Below are 23,751 nucleotides of genomic sequence, written 5' to 3' on the forward strand. Positions count from 1 at the left end.
ATGTTTTTAGTTTGACGACTGCAGCGGAGAGACGGTGAGCGTTTTTTTAAACCGAGTTTGTTTTAAAAACGGGTACCAATGTAGAACACAAACTCTTGGCGGTGAGATTAAACTTAACAACAAAACAATGCTCGTTAATAGTTCTTATAAATAAAACGTTCAAGGTTCAAATTACATTATAAGCGCGTATTCGTCTCGTTCAGCAGCAGTTCACAAGGGAGTATTTATAACACTCAAAAGTTAATTCATATATAGCCTAGGTTTCATTTTTCCTATTAAGATCATTATGACTAGGACTGTGCACGAAATGACCGCTTCAGACCGCCCTGCGATACTGCCATTGATAACTTATAGAACCCAACAATTTATCTTTTCTAATTTTGATTATACGTAACTCAATTATACAGCATAACTTACATGGCTTCAATACCCAACATGAATGTGTTTTTTTATTATTACACATAAACGCTGAATTAATGACAAGAGTCAATATATTATAAATAAACGATTTCCTATAGTAACTACAAGACGTTTCTTTCTACTGCAATATTCCAATGAACCCGACCTAGTAACCCACTTACACAGCCTTTGGATATAACTATAGGCAAACGACATTGGGTACTGGACACATGCGATGTAGATTTATTAAAATAGTGTTTCCGTAGACCTTTGGACACAAACATGGTAGGTACTGTTATAATTTAAATTTTTAAGGGAAGGAGAAGGATACGGGGGGTCAGGGGAGGGCCGTTATGATAAACACCGCATACACGCATATGTGGCGACATGAGGGGAATCGCTTTTGGGACGTTCTCTGGGGTTAACAACACACCGCCAAGTCCGCACACTAAAGCATTTATTTAGACCGCCGTGCAGCACTGCCACAGCCGATCGATGTGGGCTCACACACGCTCACATTATGTATATACATATATATATATATATATATGTGTGTGCGTGAGTGAGTGAGTGTGTCTGTGTGTGTATATAGGAACCCACCGCGGGTGCAAGTACAATGGCCGCTAAGCTCGTGCTATAAGCGCCTCACGCCCTTCGTCGACGAGTGATGGCAATGGCGGTAAACGCAAAAAAAAAAAAAGTATTTATACATGTATATATGTTGTATACTACCCTACTTCTAACTTTCATAGGCGGAGTGTGGCAAAACGACAGCCCGAACAGAAGGGCGGATGAAGCGTGCGGAAACGACGACGGGAACGTTGAACCCGGCACGCATAAAACCACCTTAGGCCTTGCCGCTGCTCGCGGCGTTAATGACATTTCGATGACTTGACCTCTTTATAATAATATGTATTTGTATAATATGTTTAGTCGAATAATAGTTTTTGCAGAAACGAAAAAACATGAGTTCAGCCTAAAATAATAACACGGCGTGACTAGCGAAATTCGCTTTCTCGGTATGATCCAAATACTGTAATTATGAACACATGCAAATGTAAAAAATCATGTGATATAATATGTAATTTAAACCAATCATTATAACGGGGCATCGTCGCACACGACAAAACTCATTTGCCTACATCTATAATTAATAAAAATCATATTCAAAAATCAATCAGTAAAGTAGTGAATGACTTTGGTGAAAATTTGTGTATGAATACAATTTTAAGATGTTATACTATGCAAAATTAAATACTTTTCACTGTTAAACCGTATACGCAGCAATAATTTATGCTTTAATTGTATTTCAATACTGTATAATGAAACAAACTAGATTATCTACTATTTAGGAACTCCGTATACCAGTTATGACTTATGAGTTATGAGCATTAGTTCGGTTGGTGTACGTATCAGCTAATCTTATTGAATGTCATATAATTATTTTGGGTAACAATGTACTGAATTATGCTAATTGCTAAACAAATAATGATAATAATATCTACGCGCAAAAAGGAGCTATAAGGGGAAAGATAAGCGTCGGAAGATTATATAATTGTTTCAGAAACGTGTATTTGCATAAACAAGGCGAGCAACTTGCGATTCCTGTCATGTTTAGGAATGGTCCAGAGATAATTTTTGGTTGACAATAACGAATGGCACGCATGCCTGCATGATAACAATAATAGAAAAATCACTTGTTAAAACCTAAAACCACTTATAATGTGGTGAGGTATTCGATGAACGATTTAAAAAATACAATTTGAACTACTTTGTATATGTGTATACCTTATTACTATGTATGTAGTTATGTCGCTTCTATTCATGGAAAATTAATATTGCAACTTTTAGTCTTAATTATGATAATAATAATAATAATAATAGTAGTATCTGTAAATCGTTACATTCGACTTGGTTTGTAATCGGGTATTGTATTTACTGATAAGCAATAAACATTGTTTATAACAGCTTATGTATGTTATAAGTATTAGTAGTTTCGTTACGCATAAATTATTAGAAAGTACATATTTTTAGTGACTTAAATCTTTGCATATTAACAAATATTGGAATTTTTTATGGAGGATATCGATGTAAGTGGAGGTAACAGGTTTTCATCCCACAAATCAACGCCCGCGGCAGAATATATATATATATATATATATATATATATATATATATATAACATAAAAAATAAAAATATACGCTTACATACGAGTAAGCAAGTATATAATATATAAAATAGTACTTGCTTACAACAAGACACACGGACGGTGTTTGAATAATACGAATACAGATATTAACGAATTTCAAGTACCAACAAACAGAAGCGCTATTATTTCCGGTGGCATGTGTATGCTTCAAGTAATAATCGAGTGGAATTAACTCTAAACAATCGATCTGATTTGTTATAGAAAGTTTTTACCCGAGTAATATCAATTACTTGATATGATTTTCAAACATTTTGGTAATTAGCCAATGCTTTTCAATTCCATTCGGACCAAATAAACGATGATACTCTGTGCCACAATAGCACACACTATAATACTAATACACGTATGCGGGCGCATTTGGGCCTCTGCGCAGATGCGTACTCACAATATGTAACCCTATTCCAACACTTTCAAACTTATGAAGTAATAACAACAACTTAAAAACAACAGTAACAGTTTTATTATTTTATATTATAAGCTGTCTGAAGGCATTGCATTCATAAAAATTTGCCGCTGCGTCGTTTATCAAGTAAACTCTCACTGTCCATTAGCGGAAAAGTGACAAACACGAATAGTATTTTCACAGTATAATAATAAACGTTTTCGTGTGTTGGGAACCTGTGCTCGTAATTGTATATATATATATATTCTGCTCTTAAAATATTATAAACGTTCGAGGAGGGTTAAGCGAGACAACCAAGAACACCGCCATCGCGTACCACCTGCAATAGTTCTTTTTCTCTTTCTCAATGTGTGTGTGCGTTTTTGTTATGTTGTATCGACGGCGTAGGGTCGAAAATCCCTGCGCCGCACCTGCACCTGACGATTTAGGGGTCTGCCCGCGAAAAGAACAAAAAAAAAAAAAAATACTATACACATTACACATATATTATATAGCTTCGTCTGCGAGAAGACGTCGATCACCGCGTTCAGAAGACGACGTCGTTCATTATTGTACGATTTTGTACACATTGAATATGTTGCTATGATATTACTATTGTGTTCTTTACCGCCAGGGTCGCGAGAACAAAGTCACTAAACGTTAGGATGCGTGAAAACCAGGACGATAATAATTTTAATAAAATCAATCAATACATAGAGCGGAAGTTGACCGCTGTCGTCGCCGTGCGAGCTCAAAGCTGAATTTCATCATATAATCTGTCGGTCGGGCGACGGAATTATTATTTTATTTTTTTAGGACAAATGCGAGATGACGGTCGACCAATCAAAAAATGAAATCGTAGTTGGGTTGACACGCGCACGATATGAACGGTCGTCATTATTATTTCCAATACACAGTAGGTAGTACGGCGAAAGGTCAATAATAATAAGAGCAAAGAGACTTTACCAAAAGCAAAATATAATGTTATTTTTACCTTCGAAATATAATTTTTTTTTTTCATGCTGAAGTTTTCATGTGCAGATAAATCGGATGAAATGAAAAACAACAAATCGTTTTTCCGGACTAACAGAACAATAATTACAATTCGGATTTCAGTGGTTTCTTTTATAGTGCTTGACAAGAACCATAAGGTTTTTGTCTAATTTTTGCACGTAACACAAAAAGAAAACAACTTTTTCACGTCAGTAAATATTTTTTTTTTTTGCACCTGTCGTCGTGTCATGTAAAAATAAAACAATCAGAGCGTGAAAAACTACTCGCTGTTCAGATGGCATTGGTTTTTTGTACAATACATGATATAGTTTGTGTAGTATACATAACGCACGCCATACTACAATACAAACTAGCGATCTAAATACCGAAAAACTTTCAGACCGACAATTATAATACATGTATATTATAAGCTCAATGACCGCTCAACTTCCACCTAATGAAATAGGATTACAACGAAAAGGCCGTGATTTTTAACTTGACAACGCTCAACGAGTCGGATATTATTATATATTGTAATTCTTAGCAAGCTCAATAGAGAGCAGTCGAGTGGGGGAAAAACAGCGATAATCAGCACAAATGAAAACCGTGTACGGCACCTTTCCCTCCTCGCTTGAGCCTTCACAGTTGGCAAACGTTTAGACTTATACTTCAAAGCGGAATTTGTGTTGTGAAAAAAAAAAAATACATATAATAAATGTCACATTTTTTACGATGCGCTTTAATATAAGTGACTAATTAAAAACCTTTTGATGTAGCTAATACACAGAAATCAAAAACATAATTCATACGACAAAAAAAAACCCATATATAGTTAGGCACAGCGGTAGTCTTCTTTTCCTATACAAAAGCTTTTTATTATTTAGAAATAATGTTTTAGCAGAAATTTAATTTTTTTTAAATATTATTTACAAAGTGTTTACGAAAATATTTGTTATATTTGACTTGTAAAATAAGATGATAGCATTTTTTATATAATATATTTCAATAGAACTTAAACATAATTTCGGTTACTTTTATTTTTTGAACAATTAATCTGCTGCCAAAACAACGATTTACTTATACTAAAAAAACATTTTGAAAATATTTTTTTCCAGTATGAGTTTTACGGTTTTATAAAACAGAGCGGTTAGGCGGTTAATTTATACACAACCCGCAAGTTTCGTTGATTTATTTTAAAAAGCTCGTCATGTTAATTGAACCCATTTACAATTTTTGCCACTGTACGAAATTCCAAGTAGCGGACGCAGTTTATAAATTGCTAATTCTACTTGTTATTATATATATATATATATATATATATTACGCGGTTTTATTAATTTTATTCCGAACGATTGGCTCCGCGCCTTTTGGACTATAACATGAATATGCGGTTTATGACCAATTTAAATATAGGTCAATAACGTTGGTATTCGATGCGAATAATATCTACTACATAAAGTCGGTATATATCTTTTAGTAAAAAAATATCTTTTATCTTGGTTTTTGTTCGATAATTACTATTTGTTAAGCACACAATTTATTAGCTAGCACGTAACCTACGGTAGCACTCATTATGCCTAGCTTTAGTCAAATTTAAAGTAGATATAAAATGTTTGTATGCAGTACACGTGTTTTATCTAATATTGATCATTAACAGTATACATACAAGGTGCTACACCATTGTGGATAAAAAAGAAGTATTCGCGACAGAATAATGATGATTAATTACTAACGAAACTAACGGAGTAACAGCTAATTAATGACATTAAAAAATGGTAATAAAATAAATATTTTTTTTTTGAAACCTGCAATGGAATTATTGCAAATTTGTTGCATGTCAATTCTTTATTAAGTGGTTAATGGTTCTTTTATCTTAAATTGTAGACAAGTGAGGTAATTATTGCAATTGAATTTGGAACAACACACACAATATTCTAATGTAATAATCAAAATATTTAATTTTAACTAAATGTTGTAATCCACGTGATGATAATGCGTATAATGTGAAATGTGAAAAAAGATCTCGTCATAAACTTGGTTGTATTGAAAAATGTAAAATTTGGACCCGTTTTAACGTTATTTATATGCTATAAAGTATAATTTATTTTTTTATTTATAAATTTGAGATCCTTTATACATTTTGTATTATCGCATTGAAACGATGAATACAAATTATTTTTTATTTATTTATAATTTTATCGTCTAACAATATTATAAAACGTATAGCATAACCATGTGCTATTAAATATCAAAAAGCAACTTCTAATTCTGCGTAAATATCTAAAAGTAGTTCAGTTTCGAATGGAACATTATTAAAATATAGGAATATTATTCATCTCACTCGAGCCTTTTTTTATACTCCTATAGTTTAGACTTTTAGAGTACATCTTTTCCGACATCGACACATCGTCGATAAAGTAAACGTTTATTGCAATAAATTACAAAAATAAAAAAACATTTATAAAACACTTGTGTAATTAGTGGTACGGACCCGGATAAAAACATCTCGCACACCACGGGGCATTTCAAGATCGCTCGACCTTTGGTGCGCTTTGTTAAAAGTCATACGTGTGTTATGCGTATCGGTTAGGCGTGGGGAGGCGTGCGAGGGGGGCATAATCGTCCGGCGTACAGCGTTGAGCAATTACATTACATTGACAATGACCCAATTCCACCTGCCGCACACACACACACAGCAGCGCATACTGCTATGGCTGCAACGTCGCACAAGCGTGTACACACAACAGTTCCTAGTGGCGCGCACAGAGGAGCGGCGTTTGAGGGGAGCAAAATTAATACGTATACAACACAATATGATATACCAAGACTTTTCCCAATTCGTAAAATTAATATTGTAGATGTATAATGATTATACACGTGCCGCCGGCAGTGTGCGTACGTTGGTTGGTAAATAATACTGAAAAAATGCCAAACGGTGTACACAATATATACATCAAACGAGCGAGTACATTGGAATAATAAAGTGTACAATAATAAGTAATTATATAAAATATTTACCGCGCGGACGATGCACGATGCGGTTCGCTTTCACCGTCAAATTCGTAACAGCAGATAGCGCTCAAGGCGATCCTATCGATCGAGTACCGGCGTAAACAACGACACCGTCATGGCACATCTCCACCGCACCGTAGAGGAGACCCGTAACGCACATTCCGCCAAAGGCTGTTGCACCAGCGGCGGTGATGCAACGGTACACATCGGAGATGGCATGGTGTTAGAATATAAAATATACCACCCCTCCCCCCCAAAAAAAAACGCCCGACATGCCTGAGCGCAAAAAATAAAATAGTTTAACCGATTTTTTGGAGTAGTCGACCGGAAGTGAGCGTCCGAAGCCGGTATATGAATTCAACGATTAGCCTATAACTATTTCTTTAGATATTCCGACTATATACGTATTTTGTTGTGTCCCTATAATCCGAACCAGTTATTCAAAAAACCACTAAAACAATAACCCGAGAAAACTTCGATGGCTTAAATATTTTTACAGAACTAAAATCCGATAGTTTCAAGTAGGCGTAAGTTTGTCACGCTTTTGAGTCTAAATTGGTATCTAGTAAGAACCAAATGGCTTTTACTCGTTGAACAAATACAAATTTTATACGTTAAAAATTATACCCTGAAGCTTATACAAATTACCCGAAAAAGGAATTGACATGGTCGAAATTTATTAAAACCTCTTTTTTCTTCAATATTGCCAGCATATAATTTGTATGCTACACAAAATATTAAAATCACTTTTTTCTTAAATATTGCCTGCATACAATTTTTATGCTAAGCTGTGTCATAAACTTTTTCCCTCAGAAAGGTTAAAAACTATATTTATATATCATTATTTTTCAGCGAAGTTTTGCGACTCAATGTCTAAAAATTAACATATATAATTTTCTCAAAAATCTCTAGTCAAACTTTTTTTTTAATGAATTTTTAACAGCCTCGCGCCGTATTACATGTTAAGGTTGCCGAATCAACAATCAACATGTATCTGAAAAATATTTTAATTATTTTGTTGATAACGATATTGTTTTTAGTATCAACGGCAACGTATATTTTTAGAAAAGACAGGCGATCACCCTAATCGTATGTACCCTCTAACCAACAATATAACTGTAGCTTTGAGTAATACACTAAATACATCCTCTGCTACAAAAGAGTATAATACGGACTTTCTTTTTTTCAAATAAATTGTAAAATAAAAATACGATGAATTGTTGAAATCTTTAATTTATTAAAGTCGGGAGTCTAACAATATTGTCGTAAGAAAAGCTGCATTGACATTGGCACAGATTCGATATTTAAATACAGTAAAAAGCACAAAGAGAAAAACGGATGTATACATAAGTTCGTTAAACGTCGTGGCGCGATTGCACGACCACGCAAAGTACAAAAATGTATTTTCTCTAATTTCACTTGAAACGTATTCACTGTAACGGTAATATTATATACTCACAACATAACGAAATAAATATAATATCGCCCAACGACTAACGAGCACTGAGATTAGAACATTTCACGGAACGACGGACAGACTGTGAATTATACACTGTTAAATCGATGTATAAATTAATTACAATTGCTAATTAGTACATAGTAGTATGTAAGTCTTGTCCGGAGAAATAAGCAAATTTTAATGAGCGCGTTGTGTACGACCGTAAACTACCAACTGTTGGAAATGTGCGTTTGTGTGAGCATACAATCAATTTACAAAAATAACTATTGTAAAACGTTTCGAGCGAATTGCACGCAAAGAACTTGCAACATTATAATAATATTTATACACCACTTCGCGGCATTGGTAATGATGGCACACGCCACGTACAAGAGGAATATGTATACAGATAAGTTTTTTATTTTAGCGTTGTGCGGAAATCTTGTGGTTTTTTTCAACTTTACGAGGAGTCCGCAGACAAATAACGGCCACGCCACTTTGGCATCCTGTTATACTGTGCACACTGTGTGGTGTTATTTACACAGAAGCAAAACGGCATCTTCAAACGGGATTTACACGCGAACCGCTAACACCACGTTTCGTCTGGTAATTCATAATAATAATATTATTATGTTCGTAAGCATACAATACAATAAACTTTTGCATTAATTGTATGGCGCGTTAAAAACAAATCAATACCTCCGGTTTTGTCTAAATGAATACTATTATATTCGTTATACTAATATTTATACTATACTCTCTACAACAATGAAATTCATGATGTTGCAACGTCAAACGGAATACTGTACACAGTGTTGTCGATTTCCACAATAAAGCGATTTAATACCGAGACAGCGCAATGGTTTCTTTGTAAAAAAACAAGAAGAACATTTTTTTTTTTTTTTAGCTTTTACTATAAGTCAATTTCATCCATAGCGTTATATTATAAGGTAAGGTGAATCGATTTCATTCATTGTATTAGTGGTTTAATTTAAAAAATCGAAATAATTGTATCAATTAATTCAGTTGCCGGAGAATAAATCTGAGTACAAAAACTGATTAGTAAAAGTCGATATTAAATATTTGAAATAAAACAAAAATACTTAAAATTTGAAGCAGGTATACGCTAAACGTGTAAAACTTAGGACTTGTGAAAAACGCCATACTCAATTTGAATATAAAAATGACTTTTATAAAAATTGAATGTTCAATTGAGATAGGCTTTGTAGTAAAACCTGTTTTTTAAATATTTATTAAAAATTATAGTAATTCTGACAAACGTCCTCTTTTGGTAAATATAATATATTATATACCAAAATTATTAACTAAAATCGCGAACAAAATAGTAAATTAGCCGTTTGAAAAGCCGCCTGTTAATACTAATGTTAATGCTAACCTTGACTGTTTTCGGGGACAAATAAATCAGAAAAAAATAGAAAAGTTCTCAAACCGTCTCACGTGTATTATAGCTATACCACGTGCAATGACTCGCAACGATTGTAAGTAAAAATATTAAGGCAACTAGTTTAATAGGTAAAACTATATAACTACCACGTCCTTGATAACCCACGAGAAACCAAAACCGTAAGCTCGCGTGCGGTTTGCAAACTATTACACCAACGTTCATGCATATTGCATTGTGGTCGTTTTTGTTCTTTACTCCAGCACTCTACGTACACATTGAACGAAAACCATTAGAAGTGTGTGCATCGTCGTCAAACGGTCGTGCTAAAGTCGAGAGAAATAAATATGAAAATAATGTTTACTATAAAGTATGTCTAGAAAAGTTTTGTAAAGATCAAGTAAATTGCCCGTGTGTTGAACAAAATAAAATACCCCATAAAATCTGAAAGGGCTGGCAATAATTTGTCAAGTCAGAAGTCAGTGCGTACAACAGCATTAGAGGGCATCCTGTTGAACAAACAATAAACAACATAATATATTAAACGAGGTGTATGCGTATGTGCGTCTCTTTATTAGTTTCCCTCTACAACGGCGGTCTAAGTGCTGTGTGTGCACCGGGTTAGGCGCGTGTAAAATGTTATTACTTATCCTACACAGAGCCGAAGATTTATTCGTACGTTGTTATTCAAATGAACAACGGATAACGTACAACAAACAAACAAAAACATTCTAAACGCAAACGTTTGGGAAAGTTTTTTACCCGTTACACAACACCAGAGTGTATATCCTAATCCTAATCCATATAATTTGTACCAATAAATAAAATCAATTACTGTTGTACGCGATAAATGTTAGTGCTCGATGGCCTCGATTTGCGGTGTGTGCATAATATTATGTGTGTGTGTGTGTATAATCGTTTAAAGCAAACACACGCCGACAAGAGTTGACCTCTAACACAAGGCCGTCGCATCTTCTGTGTTATAATATTATGTGTATAAAACAAAAAACACACACACACAAGCGAGGCATAGAACATTCAACTTTTGTCGTTTCCGTCCAACCGTGAAACGTTAAAGTAAAATTTTAAAATAATTTATATCGAATATTTAGGAATAAGACGTTACAAAATTAAAAACAACTCTTATCTTGTAACTGTATAGCAATAAATAATTGTACTGTGTTCCTAACTAAAATTATGAAAAACAACACTATAAATAGAACACTATATTAGTGTAATTATTACTCGGAGATTTGTAACACAATAATAATCATTAAATCCAAATTTATTGTGATTGTGTGAATTTTTTTTTAACAGTTTTGGCAACAAAAAACACAATCGAGGCCAACTGGGTCGGGTTTTATTGAAAAGTAACTAGGGTACTGGCCAACTTGTAATCTTGATTCTACTTATTTTTTACAGCCCCTTAGTGAGATCTACAGTTTATCGACTAATATTTTATCATTTAAAGGGTTATACGATTTTTTTAATTAAGCAATGTTTCACTGATTAGTGTACGCAAAGCGTACTAAACGACAAATGGAAAATTGAATAATAATTATTATTTGTAAATTCAACAACATACCTCTCTCCGTTTTAATCGATGGCGGTCGGTCAAAATCCGTACAAAACAAAGTAAGGTCCTAGGTCAACACTAAAAAAAAAAAAAAATATGTAAATTAGAAACGGATAACAATGATTAGAAGAGTATTGGTAACAAACCGTAGCGTCGGGTAAGTATAGTATTTTATGTTATGTAAATAAGTAAAGTTTTTTAGGCTCTTTAACAATGTTTTTGTACTTTTAACTGTTGTTTTACAAACAACAAGACATAATGCACATTATACCGGCTTGAATAGACGGCCCGCGATTTATTCGCCGAATTGCTGTCTGTTGTATTATAGTAGTAACTAGGTCGAAAACAGTAAGCAGGTTTCACCGCTAAGGCGTTCAAAGAACGTTGAAAAATGTATTGAGCTCATCGCGCGTCCTGAACTCGGAAGAAGGTGAAAAAAAAAATAGAATCGCAGTGATATTATTACGTTTATTGCTATTATGTTTTATAATAGTAAAAGTGATAAAAGAAAAATGCCTGTATCTCTAGGGGCATTAATAAGTTACAGTTTACACATTAATCTGTCAACGACTTGGGTAAACAGTAATCAAATGTTTCCTATATGTCCTATATTTTCTTCCGATATTTAACGAGACTTCAATTCAAAATTGAAAATCAATGAACCGACGTTTAAAAAAAGTCAATAAAAAGACCGTAAATCCGACACGGAATTTTTATAATTTAGAAAATATCATTTTTGAAAAAAATCTTATACTGCTATGGCCGATACACATTATTATCCTATATCGATAATGCTAATGTACAGTCCTTATCAAATTTTCAAAGTTCAACAAATAAATAAAAACATTTGAATTGAAAATTTTTTTTTTTTTATAAATAGCTGACAAATTGATATTATAATATTATTTTTATATCATTAAGAGGACGTCACACATACTACAGTTTAAGATATTCGGTAAATTTTACCAAGCACTCGATTAAGAGGTAAAATTGTATTTTTAATTTTTATTAGGGTAGTACTGATGATACAATTTATTGGTGGTTAATTTCATCGTACTGCCAGCGTTCATTAATAACGATTTTTTAAAAGAACGGCCCTTTGCTTTCTCAGTACATATTTTCCCAAAAAGCCTCGATTTTTATCAACATCGTAATTATATTATGATAAATAGTTCAGAGATGATTATATACAGAATGCAAACCCTTCTTTTTGCAAGAAGAAAAGACACGTGTAGCGTCGTCCTTGTAATATCTTATGACAAAATAAAAAATGTCTAAACGCGTTTAAAAATGTCTTGATTCAAGTTGAAATTTCATTAGGTACTTCTAACTTTTTCATTCGAAAAATTTCGAACATAGCAGGCATAGAATAATATAAGACGACGGACGATTCGAGCGAATAAAAGTAGAAAGCTCAAACGGAAATTGGGAATTTTTTAATTATTATAAATATTAATGAACAATTATGTAACGAGCGAACAAATAATACAAAAACTGCATTAGTCGTATTACAAAACAATTTGTACGGGTTATTTTACGGGCAAAAACCTAGATTATTGTCTGCGTTGCGTTTCCGTTATCGCGGAGCTCAAAATTTTTTTTGTAAAAAGGTAAATGTTTACTTTATTCAATATATTGGGTTTTATCGAGAAAGACCCAAAATCAAACAAAACGTTCATTACAATTATTTATTTTGAAGAAAAAAAAAGCTTTTAATAAAATCACATCTAAACAAAAACTGCAAGCGAAATCCACAATACAAATCGAAATCCATTGATGGTTTTTTTTCTTACGGGTTCGCCGTCGTTGGAAGATCAAAACATTAGGAGGGCTGACGACGACGGGTTTTTGCTGTGAAATATTTTCGTCGTCGCTGGCCGCCACTGTCGTAAGCACAAATGTGTATACACGGACACAAACGCGAGGGCGCGGCGCGGGACGACGATGACGTGTAGGAAGTGGAACAAAGAATGGTCGGGTAGCGAGGCAGTGGCGAACGGGCGAGGCGAGGGGCGCGCGACGGCGTGGAGTAGTCGCGACGGGACGCGGACCCGGGACCGACCGCGTTATTAATGGCTGACGTGCGTGCGAGTGTGTTTGTGTGCGCGCGCTGTATAGCGATTACACTATTACTATTACTATTATTATTATTATTATTACTATTATAAATATATATAATAATATTATTATACCTCTGCGAGCATACAGTTTTATACTTCATGCCCATTGGCCGTATAATTGTACTTTTTTCTGGAATTTTAAAGCGTTTTCCGAATAGGTAAACAAAAATAACGGTACTTTTGTAGGTTATTAATAATTGCAAACTACGAAAAGGCGACTATTAGTATTAACCAGTTATAGACAAAAAGAACTATCAACGCATCTATTATCCAAATTATTGAATGCTCCAAATTATAAATTAACAAACAAGATAATTTTAGTTTTCAATTAAGTTTTTGCAAAAAATTGCAGAGGTATGCCTTATAATAATGTTTGTCATGCTCATAATTAACTACACCGTAAGCAACCCCCCAGTAAATCCAACAAAAATCTTTATCAATATAAGATCAATAAAATATACATTCGTTTAAAATTCATTTATGGTTAGTTTAACCAATGAATTATTATTGATATTTAATCTATAATTTAGCAATATCTATTGCCGTAGGTTAACTATGATGTTATAGACTGACTGATTGAGGATTCATTCCAATTAACATTTATTATATAATGATATATTAAATAACACTAGTTATGTAATAATATTTATTATGACGATAATACAATTTTTATTGATTTGAGAATTATGTGATTTATTATTATTAATTATTATTATTATTTGTTAATGTGTAATAGTAATATTATTTTTTAAATGTACAATGTCCGTTTGTTATTTTATGCAAGAAATGTTATTAATTTAACAATTAATATCCTCTCGTTAAAATTTGGTGAATGGATTTTATTGATATTTGTACCGAAATATAATTGTACAATAATAAGTGCAGTATAGTGTTTTTTTCGTCGACCGTTGTTGACATAATCTTAATACATAAATGAATTATAATGCACCACATGTTTTTTTTGATTACATTTACCATGAGAGTACACTGAACCAAATATAATTTGTAAAAATCAATAAAATGCATTCATCAAATTTCAACAATGGGATAATATTATTAAAATAATAAAATATGTTCTATTTATTTAACAAGCCGTATTCTGTAATGATATTATCATACATTGTTTTCAAATGTATTGGTTAACCACCAATACATTTGAAGGTTACAAGTATGAAAAGCGTTACAACGATTATATTGGTCTCTGGTTTGTGTCATAAGTCAATTATTATTATACACCATCGTAGTTATAGATGCTTTTGGCGGCACACGAACTCGTAAACTAGCCGAACCTATCGTTTGAAATAAATGTCAATGACTTAAGACGCGTTCCTTTTTGTTTTCTAGGGTTTTGCCGGCAAATTGCCCGAATAAAAAAAAGAAGAGAGCATACGGCGACAATTTCAATTAACGGCATCCTTGGCGTTTCCGTCGTCCTTGTCGCTATTTTTTTTTCCACCACCGCCGTTTTAATTAAAACCGGAATTTACTTACTTATCCCGTAGGCGATGACGACGGCCACGTCGCCGGAGGTGTGTGTATGCACAGGCAGAGGAATAATAATAAAAAATGTCAACATTCAAACGGATCACGTCCATCTCAGAACACTAGCGATAACCACCATTTCACAATTTTTCATCGTGATTTTATTATATGGTGATAAAAAATAATTAAATGGTGCTAGGGGAAAACTGGTCAAGTGTAAAATTTGCGAAAATGAGTTTAGGCCATACCTAGATTAAGAAAAATTATGTTGTAGAAACTAGATTGTAAAAATGTGTTATGGGTAAAACGATCAGAGTCCTACGATTCCAATACCACATGTAAAAAAAAAATTAGGTTTATCAAAAATAGGACATAATTAAATAAATTAATTTGTTGTGGTAACTAATAATTACTTTTCTATGGTATAACAATTTGTTGTTTTTCAAAGTTTAGGGAAAAGATTAATCCATGTTTCAAATAAAAAAAAAAATATATATATATTATCATTTCTTTTTTCCGTTTAAATTTTAATTTTTGAATACTGAAAATTCCAAATTTTAGACAGACTTATTATAACAATATAAACAAATCTAACCAAAAATCCAAACATCCTACAACGGAAAAAAACGTTCATTTATAATTATACGTTATCGATTATCGTTTTACCTAAAAAAATCACATTCCAATTTCATCCCATTCTATTTTTATTCATGAATAAAAAAAGAAGTCCGTCGTGACACACCAACTCCCATAACCCCGACGAGTGTTTAGGCATTCGGATAACTTGTTTTTAAACTCATTCGATACACAAAGGTATTAAAATAATAAAGATCTAGATAAAAATCAGCTCAACTCTCGCGCTATACACGGTAATAATATTATGGCAGCGACACACAACGAAAAACCAACACTGGGAAGTAAATTTTTTTTTTTACTTGTTTGTTAGTTAAAAAAAACTTGATTAAGTTTAATTACTCGTTTTCGCATACATTACTCGATATTGAAATGATTAATATTTTAACTAACATGCGACTATTAAATTATAAAGATTTTTTACTTGAGTGAATTACCAAAACGAAATTAATTTAAAAACAACCAGATCACACATTTCTCAATTGGTCAACAGAAAAACGCTTACACTACGCTGTTCAACTGGGTACGCGATTAATAGCACTTTTGTAAGCAGACAAACAAAAAAAAAAGGTGAATAAAAGTTTATTTGTTTATGTTGTTAAATCTCGACTACGTAACTAACGCTCTTTTATATTTTATACACACGCATTTATAATATTTTGCATAACATAACCATGAAACTTGTTCTTTGTTTTACACGGCAAATGCGACTATTGTATACCACACGATAACAAATATTGTGACCATATTTTCGCCAAAGTATACAAACTATACTATTTTAATGCGCCCGGTCGATGACATTTGCACAAAGGCCTATTTTTTCGCCAACTACTAAACGTCGTCCCTTTGTTCTCTCGTTGTCTATATCTCCTCGAGTGTTTTTTTTTTTTTATCTTTAATTACCATATTTTTAAGCTAAATGTACACACACACGACAGTTAAGTAGACGATTTCGTATTAAACGGATTTCCTTTGCGAGATGCTTAGGCGACAAATAAGTGTAAGCGAGTGTGACCCACAACTGGTATGTAGTACACGACAATGTAGACCTACACCGCAAAACGACAATACCGGACCGAATTCCGTGTAAGTAATTAAAATCGGTAGACAAATAAAAAAAAAAACCAAGTAGCGTTAAAACTGATAACCCACGCTATCATCGTTCATGTACGGTATTGTGAGATGATACATTTCTTGTTAACAACAATCGTAATCTACATCACTATTATTATTATTATTATTATGCGGAGTAAGTTGAAATACACGTCCCGCACGTTTATTTTTAGCTCAGACTTGTTCAATGCGACTACTGTTCTAGGAATAAATTCGCAGGGCGTACCCACCGTCGTGAACGTCGTCTCGGCAATAACACAATATTATTATTATTAAATCCAATACCGAAATAATGATGATAATCGATTGTACGCGGTTTTTGCAAATACAAACACGAAAACCGCTTTTTGGTTATTTATTTATTTTTTGAGAACGAAACCAATCATCTTCCAGTTTCCCGTCGGCCGCCGACCAGACAACAACACTGAATGTTTTTCGAGTTTCGCAAAATAATTATTCGCCACCAACAACGTCGTACCTTTTTAAACAGCCGGTTATGGCAGAAGACCCAATGATGCGTGTCGCGGCGCGCACTGGCGAGCTTTCTTTTTTCTACACATACACACACAAAACAAAAATAATAATAAACAACACAAAATCAAACGGGTTTTTAATTATTATCGTTCACCAAATATTACGCGGCCGACGTATAAAAACGTATTGAAAACACACAGACGAACAATTCAAAACAAAAACATACAACTTTCAGGCGGCGGCGGCGGCACACAGACAAACGAACAACAACACTCGGACGGCGTCGGCTGCGGCGGAGCGTCAACTGAGTTTTATCGTGCCGCCGACGCTCCCGTCGGTACGTGGCGGCGATAAACGGTACCTACCTACTCCGCGCTCGGTGTAATTTATATATATATATATATAGCTTACGAACAGTGTAATATGATGGAAGGGCGGCGGCGGCGGCGGCGACTTCGTTTCAAACGCCGATTAAGTCCGTCGAATTAGTCCGGTGTGGCGCGAGACCACGATATTATGACGTTACTTGGATAAACATAATATGTATATTTGTAAATAGAAAATGTCAAATGTTACCAGACTACGAAGAATGGCACCGCGGCCAATAATAATTGAGGATTCACTTGGTTTAAAACATTTTTTCCTATAAAAAAATGTTGAATAATAACTTTTTTTGACAGTCAAAATTAAAATGTACTCAAAAAAATTAAACAATTATTATTAGAGACATATGTTAACCTTAACGTATTTCATTATTCGAGTTTCTTAAATTTAACAAAAATATTTATTTATAAAATACAATATTATTCAGTAACAGTGGCGTATATGAATGGGGAGCTAAATTGAAAGCGAGTGGATTTAATGCGAATAGTGCTGTTTAATTAAAAGTCATAAGTTGAAGGGGCAAAAACTACAAAAGGGTATAAGTGACTTTTATACAAATTTCACAAGAGAGCAAACAGAAAATATAAAAAGAATGTATAAGAATACATATATATTCAAGGTATTCTAATGTTTTTTTTTTGTTTTCTTCTATACCTCTTACAAAAATATTGTAAAACAATATTTTTTTAAAATTATTAATTATTATAATATTCTAGGTATCAAAATATAATATAAATTATAAAAATGACAAATATTCGTGCAACGAATACACGAAACTACGAATTTAACTGATGAACTGATCGAGAGCTTTAACTATTACACAAACTTTTTTAAAAAGAATCGCATATATTTTATACAATTTCCAACCCAGGGTAAAAAAAACCGAAAGACATGCCTGTGAGACATTTAAAAGTGAAAAATATATAATTGCACTGCTAATTATAACTCACCAGTCACCTTCAAATAGTAAAAACGTTTTCATTAATCGTCAACAAAGGTGGGTAATATTTTCAATTAAGACCAGCAGAAAAAACCGTTTATGTCACCGTTTAAATGATGTTTTCAACGGCCGAGAAAATATTTTCGAAACGGACTATAATATAATACATCACAATATTATAAGAAACAGATTTGGCATATATATATATATATATATATAACGTGATCCGGCATCGTCAGTTGCAGTACACGATTGTCGATTTGCATAAGAACATTATCATTGAAGAACATCTTATCAGCAATCCGCAATTGGACGCAACTCGTCTTTTTTTTTTAAGAAAAAAACGCATAAACTTAATAACAACGTCGAGAGCGGATGGGGGGAAGGTAACAAACAGGATTTACCGATTGTTTTCTGATTGTCATGTGCTAATTAAATCCGTATACCTGTTATTATTTTGCTGAAATCAATATTGAAAATTGCTCTTATAATTTGGACACATTCGAATATATTATTATTATATTCAGCCCGTTTAGAAAACACGGCATGTATTGTGTATTATGTGCACAACGGACAACACGCGATAATAATGCACTTTGGTGTTTTTCCTCGCACAACAAAAGAGCCAAGGTCGCTCCGAAACGAAATCGGTGTCAATAACATTTTAAAGAATACAAATTTCTTGTTAGCCCACCAAAATATGTTTTATTTATCTAGCGTGTAATTTATGTTTGCCACAACGAAAGCTGGTTTAAATATATTTTAAATACGGCTACACGATTTGCACTCGACGATTAATCTGCCGTGGGCTTTTTGTTACATCTTGCAAGGGTAAACTACGGAGGTTACCCTAAGGGTTATTTACGGATAACCGACTAACATCAACGGCACAACGGATTAATGTTCTATTTTAGCAAATAAATTAAAAATCGCAAATTAAGTATGCTTTACAAAGTATACGCAAAATATAGAGGTACACGTTTTTATTTCAACTACATGAAAACTCGGTAAAAATATATTGTGCAAAAAATGTTAAATTTACTACTAAGAAAAAATAGCTTAAAAGCTTCACTTCGTGCTACGATATAAAACGCACCTGCGCAGAAACCAAAACGCGTTACTCGAATGGCACGCAATATAGCAACCAACTCCTACCAAACGATAATTACAATAATTTGTCACTTAAAACGTATAACAATAATGGACTGTAACATTTTATAGTTGTTTTTTTTTAATCATTAGGATTTAGGTTTGTTATGCGTTCTTACGTTCCTCGTTTAAGTGTATGTAACTAAAAAATGGAAAACAATTCGCGATAACAATGTCGGTTTTTGAAGAATTACATGAAAAATATTAACTGCTTAAATTGAAATCGAATTAAATAGATTTCGATCAAGTTAACATTTGCTTAAGCCTATTTAATTTAGCTGTAAAATACAGTTTTTCGTGTGTACAATTTAAACATTGTTGTACTATTATGTAAACATGAAAAAAAAAACAGAAATAAAAACAAAGTCCATTCACTAGGAACCAAAATAACAATAATAAACGACTACAATTTAATCAATACGATTAAATGCCCTCGTACGCATATAATGGCAGCTAAAGCGTTAAATACAAAATTGTTCAAGTTTCGGGGGGCAATAATGGGGGTTAAATTTTGAAGACCGTCTATTTCAAATGTCCAAACATCGTGGACTACCCTCAGTAGTATCTCAATAGAACCGATATTGTGTCACCTGATTTTGCAGGACCACTCGGCCATATTTAAAATGTATAAACAATACATTTATTAATCGCTGCGGATCCAAACGCATCATCGAAAACCGAATGTTTTATTTTTATCGCGCCACAATTAATAATTATTTGTAGCAATAATAATAACGCAGTGCCGGCGGCGGAGATGGCAATCCCGTCATATAGGCCAGTGGTGCCGGCGCACCATGCACACGCAACACACAATGCACAGACACAGAATTTGTTTTTTTTTTTTTTGTACACCAGGAGACCGCGAGGAGTGCACTGCACGCGCGTCCTTGAACATCGGTCGTGTGAGATGTGATGATCACAGTCCGTCTACGTGCGCGCTCGCGCCCGAGTTTCACACAGTATACTACTATTAAAATGCACATCTATACTTGTAATACGAATTTGTTAATTATGCGGAATCGTCGACGAGACGGTTCTAGAGTGTTCCCTCCACATCATCGCCCGTCCTTTTTATTATTATATCAAAATACCGTGCGACTAAACAATTTTACATGGAAATAAACGATTTTTTTTTTTTCATTACTTATATAAAGGCTCTAGAGTTTTAGTTTTTTTCGTTAAAAAATATGTGCTTTGAATATTAATTATACTATTTAAAAAAATTAAGACAATTTAATTGAGTTTTTTAAAAGTTGCCCCCATTTCACAGGGCGAGGGCGTCATGCGTGCGGCGGGCGGGCGAGTAACGGGATAGGAAGAACCTCATCTCGGCAGAGGATACCGTTTGGCCGTGGGGGAAGAACAACAAGCGGCCGTACGGCGATCGAATGCGCTTCTATCTCCGCTATTCGTCGCGCTCTGGTCGAGGAGAGAGGAGTTCCATTTAACCCGCCTTATCGTCATACCTTTTTCCCTGAAAACTTCCCATGACGCCGCGGAAACAAAGATCACGCCACAAGAAAATTAGTCTGCGGTGTTACAGGCGAGAGATAAGAGCAAACGAGATGAGGATTTTTTAATTCATATCCTTCCCTTCGTTGGTATGGAAAACAGACGGATTGGCACATCGCTAGTGGTTTTTTTTTTTTGTTGTAATTTTCATTATCGACAAACTTAAAACGGGCGCCATCGAACGCGCGAACCGACGGCGTTATCGTATCAATAATAATTATTAGTCGTTGCACAATTTATCGGATTTGTTTATCGCTTCAAACGCTCGTTATGCAAATACTAATAAGTAAAAAAAATCAACGAGGTTTTTGAGCTGTAGATTTTTCCGAGCAGTTATGGAAACGACGAGAAAACACATTTAATGTCTATATTTTTCTGTTTTCCTAAAAAAACATATACGCTTCGAAAAACAAGAAAAGACTTCAAATGTAAACCGGCATCTTTTAATGTAAACACAGCTGCCGGTTACGGATTTATTGTGTTATTAAATACATTTATTTTCTTTGTTTTATTTTTGTATACAAAACTGCGGAAAATGTTGATATTTTTCTGTTACATAATAGCTTGTATACGTCTAAACGCGAACGTACGCTATAAATGTGTAAACCTAAAGTTCTTACTAAATCAACGAATCTAAGATTAAGTCGTTATGAATCTTGCGCGACCAACACTTTTACATTGATCTCGAGTGACTTGCTCCTGTGAAAAATATGGTCTGCTAGCCAACCAAGTGCAAACGGTGCACGTTCTATATAATATATTTTTTAGTGCGTTTAGCGTTCACAACAAACGTATGCGTCGGAGATGTGGAAAAACAGTGTATACAGCATATGTACCCACATAAAGAGGGTGGCGGCCGTTGACCTGTATTCCGTATGTGCATGCATAGGGAAAAAGTTTTTTCGAATTTTTTTACCATAGTTTTATTTTTATTTTCATTTTTTATCTAGTTTTTACACGGTTCTTTCGGCGGAGTAATCAGACTGGTACAACACCAAATGTACATAATTAAATTATTATATAAACGGCAATTTAACTATTTGGCAAGACCTACTATAAATCGTCCAGCCATTGATAATAATATGAGATAAATGTTAGATCATTGGCTATGGATGGGTATTAAATGACCTTTTATACTTTTAGCAATAGGTTATCGATACGGATTGACATAGAGTGCATCTTTTAGACAATAAAATGGTCTACAAATATATATGTTTACACTATTAACACAACAATATTGAACGTTCTGTCGTATTTTATTGATTCGAACATTATCATATTATAAACCGTTCGTCCATTCCGGCGGTCGTCAGAACATAATATTATGTTGATGTGTACTTGGACGGGAAACCTTAAAAGGAAGAAGGTTCTTAAGAAAGTGTTGTGTCTAGACCGTTTTAGATACACGCCGAAAAGCTTTTGAGTTTAAGTCGCAATCGATATTCTCGTTTGATAAATTTAATTGTATCAAAACTGTTATGTACTTATATAAAGACACTCGATAAAATATGTACACGCTTGTTAAAATTTTAAATAAAAAACCAATCGACCGCTCGGTTTTATTGAGAAAGCAATTAAAAAATAATGAACGAGTAAAGTATCTCTTACGGCGGAGTTGTTTAGTTCAAATCGCAATGGTATATTGTGTATCTTTTAAGAGTTTTTTTTTTTTTTTTAATTCAATATTGCAAACAGCGTTGCGGTATTATATTTTCATTGAACCCATCGATCCGAGAACTTGACCTATAATGTAATGATATTGTTTTATTGTATTATGCCGGCGATGGCAAGAAGACTGTTGGCGTGCAAAGCATGTATTAAAATTAACGGGTCGGCGCGGCGGTTAGGTTATATCATTTTAAATTACTTATGAAATCTTTGCGAAGGAGCAGCGGACCGGAAGTGAGAAATATAAAAGCTCGGCCGGCAACAGGTGTGTCGCCTATTCAATACGTTCCCTTGTGTCATTGGCTGTAATAATAATAATAATAGTAATAATAATGTAATAATAATAATAGTTCTTGTCGAAGCTGAGCAATTTTTATTTAAATAACAAATAATAATTTCCAAATAACGAGCTATTCGAAATACGTGTTAGTTGGAAAACTAGAACATACGTGTACCGTTTGAAATAACAAATTATTTGAAATCAATTATTTAGAACTTCGAATTATATTTTATTTAGATACACTTTTATTTGATACTAAAATAGTTCAATGGTTCAACCCGAACCTGAGCATTTTTTTTTTTATAAAAATAACAAAATATATTCATTTAAAAACGACAAGTTACTCTAGTACATTTTTTAAAAAAATTATTTGAACAATTTGATAATGTCAACTATTATTTTCATTTTTATTAAAATACAAAATTACCTTAGTTAAAAATTAAAAATTAATTTAAATTATATTTTATTTGTTATTTAAATTTGTTCAAATAATAATAAAATTGTACAAATCGTTTGTTTTTATTTAACTATGATTATTCTTTAATTGCGCAGAAAAATGATTTAGAGATTAAATCAAAAATGTA

General features: G+C 33.4%; 1 protein-coding gene across 4 annotated transcripts in view; it reads right to left on the reverse strand.

Moving 5' to 3' along the window:
- The window catches only part of LOC126836337 (lysine-specific demethylase 9), a 77,207-nt gene that overhangs the window by 50,811 nt on the left and 2,645 nt on the right, over nt 1–23,751 (reverse strand). Inside the window, exons 1-2 of one of the 4 annotated variants that reach the window (XM_050569587.1) lie at nt 17,239–17,522; nt 11,422–11,490 (exon numbers count right to left, since the gene is read on the reverse strand). The exons of 1 other annotated variant lie outside the window; for it this stretch is intronic. The gene's annotated coding sequence lies outside the window, so the exon portion shown is untranslated. Of the gene's footprint in view, nt 1–11,421; nt 11,491–17,238; nt 17,523–23,751 lie in introns of those variants that run through there. 2 more of the 4 variants (XM_050569577.1, XM_050569605.1) reach the window with 2 other exon arrangements.

The sequence above is a fragment of the Adelges cooleyi genome, unplaced genomic scaffold (genome assembly GCF_023614345.1).
Source record: "Adelges cooleyi isolate 19-005CV unplaced genomic scaffold, UGA_ACOO_1.1 ACOO_flye_CR_arks_rails_tigmint_CR_PRNA_1, whole genome shotgun sequence".
In the NCBI taxonomy this organism is placed as follows: Eukaryota; Metazoa; Arthropoda; class Insecta; order Hemiptera; family Adelgidae; genus Adelges; species Adelges cooleyi.